The sequence below is a fragment of the Dendrobates tinctorius genome, unplaced genomic scaffold, assembly GCF_039654945.1.
Source record: "Dendrobates tinctorius isolate UK_male_01 unplaced genomic scaffold, ASM3965494v1 ptg000245l, whole genome shotgun sequence".
Taxonomy (NCBI): Eukaryota; Metazoa; Chordata; class Amphibia; order Anura; family Dendrobatidae; genus Dendrobates; species Dendrobates tinctorius.
The window spans coordinates 2,575,190-2,587,189 of NW_027361912.1; positions in this window are offsets into that span (position 1 = coordinate 2,575,190).

Sequence of the window (12,000 nt, forward strand, 5' to 3'; positions counted from 1 at the left end):
CAGGCGAGAATCCAGTATCTTCTCAACCTCATATTCCACATTACCTTCAACCAATACCGGGTCAGGAGGTGCCACCACAGGAACTACTGGCTCAACAAACCTCTTTAACAGAGATTTATGAAACACGTTATGGATCTTAAATGTAACAGGAAGAGCCAATCGAAAAGAGACTTGATTAAGAATCTCCAAAATCTTGTAAGGTCCAATAAATCTAGGTTTAAACATTGGAGAAGCCACCTTCATAGCGATATTCTTTGATTACAACCAAACCATATCACCAACCTTAAACTGGGGACCAATGGTCCTATGCCGGTTGGAAAACCGCTGGGCCTTTTCCTGGGAGAGAGACAACTTATCCACCACTTGGTCCCAGATCTGGTGCATTCTCTCCACCACAGTGTCAACACCTGGGCAGGCAGAAGGCTCCACCTGCCCTGAAGAGAATCGAGGATGAAACCCAAAGTTACAAAAAAAAGGTGACATCAAAGTGGCAGAACTAGCTCTATTATTTAAAGCAAATTCGGCCAAGGGTAAAAATGAAACCCAATCATCCTGATCAGCAGAAATAAAACATCTCAAATACGACTCCAAAGTCTGGTTTGTTCTCTCCGTCTGCCCATTGGTCTGAGGGTGAAACGCAGAGGAGAAGGACAGCTGAATTCCCAGCTTGGAACAGAAAGTCCTCCAAAATCTAGACACAAACTGAACTCCTCTGTCAGATACAATGTTCTCAGGAATCCCGAGCAAGCGAACCACCTGTTGCAGAAACAAGGGCACCAACTCTGAGGAAGATGGCAACTTAGGGAGTGGTACAAGATGGACCATCTTAGAGAATCTATCACAAATCACCCAAATAACAGTCATTCTCTGAGAGACAGGCATATCAGAGATGAAATCCAATGAAATATGGGTCCATGGCCTCCTGGGCACCGGCAAAGGCATCAACAACCCACTAGAGCGAGAACAAGGTTTAGACCGGGAGCAAGTCCCACAGGACTGCACAAAATCCTGACATCACGAGACAAGGTGGGCCACCAAAAAGACTGACTCACCAAATCTCTAGTACCAAAAATACCTGGATGACCAGCCAATGCGGAGCAATGAACTTCAGACATCACTCTCTTCCTCCACTGGTCAGGAACATACAATTTTCCAATGGGACAACGCTCAGGTTTGTCCTCCTGAAACTCTTCCAGAGCATGTCTCAAATCGGGCGAGATGGCAGAAAGAACTAACCCCTCACCTAAGATGGTAGCAGGCTTGGTCACAACAGGAGAATCAGCAAAGAAACTCCTAGAGAGGGCGTCTGCCTTGACATTCTTAGTGCCCGGAAGAAAAGAGACCACAAAATCAAAACGTGTGAAAAACAAGGCCCACCTAGCCTGTCTAGGATTCAAGCGTTTGGCCGGCTCCAGGTAAATCAAATTCTTGTGGTCAGTAAGGACCACGACTTGATGTTTAGCTCCCTCCAACCAATGCCCACTCCTCAAATGCCCATTTCATGGCTAACAGTTCCCGATTCCCCACATCATAGTTACGTTCGGATGGGGAGTACTTACGGGAAAAGAAAGCACAGGGATTCATTTTAGATGTTACAGGATCTTTTTGGGACAAAACAGCTCCTGCACCAATCTCAGAAGCGTCCACCTCTACCTGAAACGGGAGTGAGACATCAGGTTGCCGCAAAACCGGAGCAGAAGTGAACCTTCGCTTCAGCTCCTGAAAGGAAGAAACAGCCTCTGGAGACCAACTCAGCACATCAGCACCCTTCTTAGTCAAATCAGTCAATGGTTTGGCAATACCAGAAAAATTAGCTATAAATTTACGATAAAAATTGGCAAAACCCCAAAACTTCTGGAGGGCCTTCAAAGAAGTGGGCTGAACCCAATCATAAATAGCCTGTACCTTGACCGGGTCCATTTCAATAGTTGACGGAGACAAAATAAATCCCAAAAATGATATCCTCTGTACACCAAAAAGGCATTTCGATCCCTTGACATACAGGGAATTCTCCGTCAAAATCCGGAACACAGTCCGAACATGTTCCACATGAGAGTCCAAATCCTTGGAAAAGATCAAAATATCATCCAGATAGATGATCAAAAATGTATCCACCAAGTCTCGGAAAATATCATTCATGAAGCACTGGAAGACAGAAGGGGCATTAGTGAGCCCAAAAGGCATCACCAGGTACTCAAAATGTCCCTCTGGAGTATTAAACGCCGTCTTCCATTCATCCCCATGCTTAATGCGAATAAGGTTATACGCCCCCCTGAGGTCAAGCTTTGTAAACAAGCAAGCACCTTTAACTCTGGAGAATAGATCAGAAATCAGGGGTAACGGATACTGATATTTAATAGTAATTTTGTTGAGGGAACGATAGTCAATACAAGGCCTTAATGACCCATCTTTCTTAGCCACGAAAAAAAACCCAGCACCTAAGGGTGAAGAGGATGGTCTAATATGACCCTTCTCCAACGACTCCTTAATATAGGGTCGCATAGCCTTGTGCTCGGGTACAGATAAATTGAAATGTCGACCCTTGGGAAATTTACACCCACGGCTCAGCTCAATTGCACAGTCATAACTCCTATGAGGAGGCAAAGACGCAGACTCATTCTCACTAAATACATCATAAAAATCAACCAAATAGTCAGGAACATCATGCGACTGGGGAGAGGTGGAGAAAACAGGAGCATCACTAAGGGCACACCGACAACCCCAACTCACCACAGACACAGATTTCCAATCCAAAACTGGATTATGGATTTGCAACCAGTGAAACCCCAGAACAATGGTATCATGCAAATTATGCAACACCAAAAATCTGCAATTCTCTTGATGGTCTGGGGCGACCCGTATTACCACCTGGGTCCAAAACTGAGGTTTATTCTTCGCCAAAGGAGTAGCATCAATACCTCTCAAAGGGATAGGCGTCCGCAGAGGTGTCATAGGAAATCCACAACGTTTAGCAAAATCCAAGTCCATCAGGTTCAGAGCTGCTCCCGAATCCACAAAAGCCTTAGCGGAAAATGTGGACAGGGAGCAGATCAGAGTAATTGCCAGAAGAAACTTAGGTTGAACACCACCCACAGCAAATGTGTGTGCAAAACGTTTCTCTCGTTTAGGGCAGACAGAAATAATATGCGTGGCATCACCACAGAAGAAGCACAGCTTATTACGCCTTCTGAACTCCTGACGTTGCGCCCTAGACCAAACTCTATCACATTGCATAGGTTCAGACATTTGTTCAACAGGTGGCAACACCTCTCGTGTGGTTTTGCATTCACGCAAACGCCGATCAACCTGAATGGCTAATGACATAGAATCGTCAAGACCAGAGGGAACAGGAAATCCCACCATAGTATCTTTTACGGTTTCTGACAAACCCTTCCGAAAGAGAGCTGCCAAGGCACCATCATTCCAGGTAGTAAGAACTGCCCACTTTTGGAATTTTTGACAGTACAACTCTGCAGAATCCCGACCCTGGCTCAATGCCAACAGGGCCTTTTCAGCCTGATCAATAGCAATAGGTTCATCATACAACAACCCCAAGGCTTGAAAAAATGCGTTCACATTAGTAAGAATAGGATCATCAGGTTTCAAAGAAAACGCCCAATCCTGGGGATCGCCACCCAGCAAAGAGATGACAATTTTAACCTGCTGCGCGGAGCTCCCCGACGAGTTAGGCTTCAAGGCAAGAAATAATTTACAATTATTCTTAAAATTCAAAAATTTAGACCGATCCCCGAAAAACACATCAGGAGTAGGGATCTTTGGTTCAGGAGCATGTGAATGAGCAAGATAGGCGGAAATTCCCCTCACTTCAGCAGTGAGCTGCTCCACATGATCAGACAATTGCTTCATCTCCATTGAGAAAAAAAAAAAATTCCCCCTATGGCCTCAGAGACATAGAGGAAAAAAATATACACACAAAAAAAAAAAAAAATTCTGACAAACTCTTTTTTTTTTTACAATTCTTTCCTGCTAATGAGTACCCTAGGATCTGCGGTATGGCTGGTGATTCAGTTATGAATGAGTCACCGAAGGAGGAAAAAACAAAAATACAAGCTATGTCCAGAAAACCGGAGAGGTTGGTAGTTTCTGCCCACGTATTCTTTAATCGCTGAACAGAGCCCTCAGCCCTGGGACACCCCGAGTCCAGACGAGAAAACTCACCAAAATGAGGACTGAACCCATAATTGATCAAGAAAGGAGTCATACCCGTGGATTGACTCACCCGACTATTGAAAGCAAATTCAGCCAACGGCAGTGCATCGCACCAGTCATTCTGTCTAGCAGAAGTTAGACACCTGAGGATCTGTTCCAGGGACTGATTAGTGCGTTCCATCTGACCATTGCTCTCAGGATGTAATTCCTATTTTGCATCTGTTTTCTCTCAGAAAGGAAATGTAACATCAACTGTTCTTCACTGTCCTATTAAGGGAATAGAAGAATACAGGATATCTATAAACAGAAAGATAGTGAGGAAACACTTAGCTAACCTAAATGAATTCAAGTCTCCAGGTCCAGATGAAATACACCCCAGAGTACTGAAGGAGATAGCAGAAGAAATTTTTCAACCCCTCTCCATAATCTTTGAAAATTCTTGGAGAACAGGAGAAGTCCCAGAAGACTGGAGAAGAGCAAATGTTGTTCCTATCTTCAAAAAGGGGAAGAAGGCGGACCCAGGCAACTATAGGCCGGTGAGTCTGACTTCTATACCAGGAAAGATCTTTGAACAAATTATTAAACAACATGTATGTCAGTACCTGGATAAGAATGAAGTGATTAAACAGAGTCAGCATGGGTTTGTAACTAATAAGTCATGTCATACTAACTTAATTTCCTTCTATGACGGAATCACTGATTGGGTGGATCAAGGAAATGCAGTAGATATAGTATATCTTGACTTCAGCAAAGCATTTGACAAAGTATCTCATACAATCCTTATTGAAAAAATGACTAAGTATGGAATGGACAAGGCAACTGTTAGGTGGATTCATAACTGGCTTAGTGATCGGACCCAAAGAGTGGTCGTAAATGGCTGCACATCCAGTTGGAAGAATGTCTCAAGTGGGGTACCACTCTGTCCTGGGCCCTGTATTGTTCAACATCTTTATCAACGATTTAGATGAAGGAATTGAGGGTAAACTGATTAAATTTGCTGATGACACAAAGCTAGGAGGGATAGCTAATACTAGAGAAGAGAGAGAGAGGATTCAAAAAGATATAAATAAACTGGAGCAGTGGGCAGCAACTAACAGAATGGTTTTTAACAGGGAAAAATGCAAAGTACTACATCTGGGCAATAAAAATGAAGAAAGCATATACAGAATGGGAGGAATAGGCCTAAGCAACAGCACATGTGAAAAAGATTTGGGTATACTAATAGATCACAGACGGAATATGAGTCAACAGTGTGATGCAGCAGCAAAAAAGGCAAATGCAATTCTAGGATGTATTAACAGAAGCATACAGTCTAGATCACTTGAAGTCAATATTTCCCTCTACTCCTCTTTGGTCAGACCTCATCTGGAATATTGTGTCCAGTTTTGGGCACCACATTTTAAAAATGACATCAACAAACTGGAGCAAGTTCAGAAAAGAGCAACCAGAATGGTGACCGGTCTGCAAACCCTGTCTTATGAGGAAAGGTTGCAGGATTTGGGATTGTTTAGTTTGCAAAAGAGAAGACTGAGAGGAGACTTAATAGCTGTCAACAAATATATAAAGGGCTGTCACATTGTAGAAGGATCAACTTTATTCTCATTTGCACAAGGAAAGACTAGAAGCAATGGGATGAAACTGAATGGGAGGAGACACAGATTAGATATTAGAAAAAACTTTTTGACAGTTAGAGTTATCAATGAGTGGAACAAGCTGTCACGAGAAGTGGTGAGTTCTCCTTCAATGGAAGTCTTCAAACAGAGGCTGGACAGACATCTGACTGGGATGATTTAGAAAATCCTGGTTTGAGCAGGGGGTTGGACCAGACGGCCCAGGAGGTCCCTTCCAACTCTACGATTCTATGATTCAGACGAAAAGGACAGAGACATCCCTATTTTTTTGCAAAAGCCCACCAAAACTTAGCCACAAACTGCACACCACGATCAGACACCACATTCAGGGGTACCCCATGCAACCGGATCACATGCTGTACAAATAATTTGGATAAAGTCTCAGCTGACGGTAGTGCGGACAGGGGTACAAAACGAGCCTGCTTAGAAAATCTGTCCACCACTACCCATACCACCGTATTATAGACGGAGGGAGATTGGTAACAAAATCCATGGACAAGTGAGCCCATGGTCTTTCGGGCACTGCCAAGGGCATCAGCTCCCATGCCGGCCGGCTATGAGAGCTTTTAGAACGAGCGCAGAACCCACAACCAGAAATGAATTTTTTATGTCCGAATCAAGGGTAGGCCACCAAAAGATCCTAGCCACGGCCAGACGCGTGGCTGAAATACCAGGGTGAGCACTCAGCTTGGATTCATGGAACTCCTGCAAGAGTTTCAGGTGAAGTTGCTCTGGGACAAACAACTTACCCCCCGGCTTGGCCGCCAGGGCCAGCGACTGGGCCCCGTGAATCTCCCGTTCCAATTCAGACGAGACCCCTGCTAACACAACCCCAGGGTGAAGAATGGAGGACGGTGGCTCAGGGGGAGACACCGGCTGAAAGCAGAGCGATAAGGCGTCAGCCTTAACATTCTTAGATCCTGGTCGAAATGTAATCGTAAACTGAAAACGGGAAAAAAAAAGTGACCAACGGGCCTGTCTGGGCGTTAGTCTTTTAGCAGACTCAATGTATGACAAATTTTTGTGATCAGTGATCACAGTAACCGGGTGACTGGCCCCCTCCAAAAAGTGCCTCCATTCTTCAAACGCCAATTTGACTGCAAGAAGATCTCTATTGCCTATGTCGTAATTTCTTTCCGCAGCAGAGAACTTCTTGGAAAAGAAAGCACATGGCCTGAGGTTGGTTAGAGTGGCAGGCCCTTGGGACAACACCGCCCCCACCCCCACTTCGGAGGCGTCCACTTCCACGATGAATGTTTTGGACGGATCTGGCTGTACCAACACGGGAGCAGACATAAAGCATCTTTTCAGGGTCGCAAAGGCCTCTTTTGCGAGCGAGGACCAGTTTCTCACATCCGCAACTTTACATGTAAGATCTGTGAGTGGTTTGACCACCTGTGAAAACCCCTGAATAAATTTGCAGTAATAATTGGCGAACCCCAAGAAGCGCTGAAGACCCTTAAGGTCTTGGGGTTGCACCCAATCCACAATGGCCTGCACCTTCTTGGGGTCCATGCGAAAACCCTCACAGGACACAATTAATCCCAAAAAAGACAATTCTTGTACAAAAAACACACATTTCTCCAATTTGGCATACAGATGATTTTCCCTCAGTCTTTGGAGAACGGTTCGTACATGATTCCGATGAGACTGACTGTCGGGAGAGTATATCAGAATATCGTAAATGACAACAAAACGACCAATGAGATCTGAGAATACCACGTTGATGAAATTCTGAAATATGGCAGGGGCATTGGTAAGATCAAGCGGCATGGCTAAATTTTCAAACAGTCCCTCGGTCGTGAGGAACGCGGTTTTCCATTCTTCCCCCTCCCAGACCCTTATCAAATTATATGCCCCCCGACGATCCAGCTTGGAGAACCATTTAGCCCCTGAAAGTTGGTTACACAAATCGGGAATCAATGGAAGGGGGTACATATTTTGTAAAGTAATCTTTTTGAGCTCACGAAAATCGAGGCAGGGACGTAAACCGCCATCTTTTTTCTTCACAAAAAAAACCCCTGCCGCCACAGGTGAGACTGAGGGACGTATGTGCCCTTTGCGAAGACTTTCAGCAATGTAATCTTTCATGGCCAAGCGCTCAGGGCCAGATAAATTAAACAGCCGGGCTTTAGGTAATTTAGCCCCCGGGACTAACTCCATAGCGCAGTCAAAGGGTCTATGTGGCGGCAACATCTTGGCCTCGCTTTCAGAGAATACATCTTCGAATTCTTTCAGGTACTCCGGAATACCTTCCAGCTTGACAGATGACACAGATACAGATTTAACATGTTCAACCAGAAGTGCAGATTTATCACATAACATCGAATCATTAAACCCCCATTGAACAATCTCCCCCATTTTCCAGTTAATAACTGGGTTATGGCGTTGTAACCAGGGCATGCCCAACACCAATCCTGCTGGTAGATTGTCCAGAACCAAACAACTTAAGTTTTCCACATGAGCAGGGCCCACTCTGAGCGAAAACAAGTCAGACATAAAGAGAATTCCCTCCTTAGTGAGGGGAGAGGAGTCAATGGCCACCACCTTGATCGGGACCTTGAGTCTAACTGTCCCTATCTCACAGCGTGTGACCAATTGGGAGTCAATAAGATTGATGGATGATCCGCAGTCCACGAAGGCTGTAGATGGAAAAAAACAACCGTCCACAAACATTTCCACATGAAGCAACACCTTAGAAAACGAGGAAAATGGTACCTGAGGGTCTGAGTAGTCTCCCTGCTGACTACCCAGACCTAGTCGTTTCTCATCGACCGGGTCAAGAATGGACAATCAGGACACTCCCTTTTCCATTGTCCCGTTTTACCGCAGTAAAAGCATAACTGCCTTTCTCTCCGGCGTTGTCTCTCCTTTTCCTTCAGGGAGAGAGCGCCTACGTCCATGGGCACAGAAACAGTCTCTTTTCCACTAGGGAACAATGGAGTTGCCACCTGCATCACCCCCCTGGCCCGCAACCTGCGGTCCATCCGGATTGCCTGGGTCATGGCTTCCTCAAGAGAGTTAGGTGGGGGATGTAGTGCCAAGGCATCCTGTAGCCGCTTGGACAAGCCTCTGTGAAAAAGTCCTCGGAGTGCGGCGGCGTCCCAAGAGACCTCTGCGGCCCAGCGGCGGAATTCAGTGCAAAACCACTCAGCCAAATGTTTCCCCTGACAGACACTCATCACCATGTCCTCTGCCAATCGCACTCGGTCAGGCTCATCATATATGTGCCCGAGGGCCTCAAAAAATGCATTTACAGACACTCTCTCAGGGGCAGTGGGAGGAAGGGAGAAAGCCCAAGCTTGTGGGGACCCTCTTAATAAAGACATCATGACCCCTACCTTCTGACTTTTGTCCCCAGAGGAATGTGGCCTCAAACTAAAGAAGAGTTTGCACCCCTCCATGAAGACCCTGAACTCCTTTTTGTTCCCAGAAAAGAAGTCAGGCAGTTTAACAGGTGGTTCTGGAGACACCAAAACAACATCACTCGCCCCAGCCCCCAGAGATCCAGCAGCTAAAGCCCCGCGCACTGTCTCAGAAACCAGCTGCTGAGAACAAGCAAGAGCTTGCTGCTCCAGAGATAAACCCTGAAACAACTGACTCAGACTTTTCATCTGTTCAGCCAGAGATTGTATGGGATCCATATTTCTCAGCAGAGAAAAAAAAAACAAAAAACTTAACGGTCAGACAAACCGGGTCATACACAGAGATAACAGTAAAGTACCAGGGATGAGACATAAAGGATAGTCGGGGACAGGCAGTGGTCAAAGCCAAACAGACATAGAATGTACCAAGCAGAATCCAACAAGCAGCATCCAGAGAACAGGCCGAGTCGCACGCCAAGTTATCAGGCAAGCAAGAACACAGCACAAACACACTCAGGGGTCAACACACTCTGCCAAGGGCGAAAGTATAACTGACGGGGATAGGAGCTTCCTGAGGCCATAAGAAGCCTTCCCAGAACCAGGGAGAGGCCACAATAATGAGCCCCAGGTGTGCAGGTAAGCCTGCACTGGGATCATAACCTTTAACCTCAGAAGTGCCAGTCATCAGAACTGGTTCCAGACATTAACCCCACATGTGCGAGTCAAACACGCACTGAGATCATGACAGATAGTCTTAAGAAAAATCAGCTTCAGTCTGTCAGTTATTTGAGACTGGGACCCAAACCTTAATCCAACTGAGAATCTGTGGTCAGACTTGAAGATTGCTGTTCACCAGAGGAAACCATCAAACTTGAAGGAGCTGGAGTGGATTAGCCTTGACGAATGGGTAAAAATCTTAGTGGAAAGCTCATAGAGACTTATCCAAAGTGACTTGCAGTTGTAATGACTGCAAATGCAGGCTCTACAGAGTACCACCTTTAGGGGGTGAATAATTATGCACCCTGACGTTTTCAGTTAAATTGTCTTAATTTTTTGTTTGCTTCTCAATAAAAAGAAAGCCAAATGTTCACAGCTGTAGGCATGTTCTTTACATGAAACGGATATAAACCTTTAAAAAAAGTAATGCAAAACCAATAAAAATGCCAAGGGGGTGAATACTTTCGCAAGCCACTGTAAATAGATGGGAGAATCGATTAGAAGAACTCATGTCCATCAGCCAAATCATTAATCTTTGACCTCTGGATGGGAGCCCTGTGGTAGAAAGACAAAAGGTAGGGGGCACAGCTGAAGGGCATATAACGTCAGAGAATAAATAAACAAGGGTGCTGCATAATGCACAGAAACATTTCAGCAGTAGACAGAGTGCATTCGGAAAGATTGCTTACCTGTAGTGACGTGGAACTGCTTTGTAGGTCTTGGCCCTGAGGGTTGATTGTCTGTAGCGACGTGGAAGTACTTTGAAAGTCCTGGCCTTGAAGAGAGAGCACAGGGGAAGCATTCACCTGCGTCAAGTCCTCTACAACTGGATGGGAGCCCTGTGGATTTCCTTACTATCCGGTATTCACGTCTCTTCTTTTGATTAACCAGGCTATTTCTACATCATCTTAGCAGTTAGACAGACACATGGCACCAGACCAACTAATAATAGCTTCATCATTTTTCAAGGTAAAAGTAGACATAAGTCCATCGCTTGGCTCAGGTACATTGCTTAGTTCTCCTTATTATACAGTGGGGTAAAAAAGTATTTAGTCAGCCACCAACTGTGCAAGTTCTTCCACTTAGGCTAGTTTCACACTAGCGTTTTTTAGCGCTGCGCTTCGCGCGCAATAGAATCGCATACAAAAAACGCATCATGCATTTTGTATGTGTTTGCTTTTTTATGCGCATGCTTTTTAACCAGTTTCTAGCCATGCTAACTGTTAAAACGCATGCGATTTTAAATGCAGGCGTGCGCATGTCCATGCACATGCCTGAGTTCCTATAGACTGTAATGTGATTTTTTTTTTGTGCATTCCGTGTGCTAGCGTGCGCATGCGTTTTTTGAGACAGGTCGGACGGACCAAAAATACAACAGGTTGCGTCCAGCGCGCCTAGGCGCACACTACAAAAAACCGCATGCGCATGAAAACGCATGCAAGCGCTAGACCATGCGCCCCAATGTTAAAAGAGAACCTGTCACCCCCCAGGCATTTTGTAGTAAAAGAGCCACCTTGTGCAGCACTAATGCTGCATTCTGTCAAGGTGGCTCTTTTACTTATCGTCCCTTCCACCGCAGAAATAATCGTTTTTAAAATTGTTCAAAAATACCTGAATTTTGACAGGGGGGCAGGTCTTTCCCCCCTCTGACAGACGCCTCTCATCCATCAATCATTTTGTATTTGGCACCGCCTCCTCAGTGTTCTTTTGAAATGCTGGCGCCTGCTCTGTACTATAGTTCATCTCAATATTTCGTTATATATCCTTTGTTGGCAATGACAGAGGTCAAACGTTTTCTGTAAGTCTTCACGAGGTTGGCACACACTGTTGGTGGTATGTTGGCCCATTCCTCCATGCAGATCTCCTCTAGAGCAGTGATGTTTTAGGCCTGTTGCTGGACAACACGGACTTTCAAATCCCTCCAAAAGGTTTTCTATGGGGATGAGATCTGGAGACTGGCTAGGCTACTTCAGGACCTTCAAAAGCTTCTTACAAAGCCACTCCTTCTTTGCTCTGGCGGTGTGCTTGGGATCGTTATCATGCTGAAAGACCCATCAACGCTTCATCTTCAATGTCATTGCTGATGGAAGGAGGTTTGCACTCAAAATCTCACGATA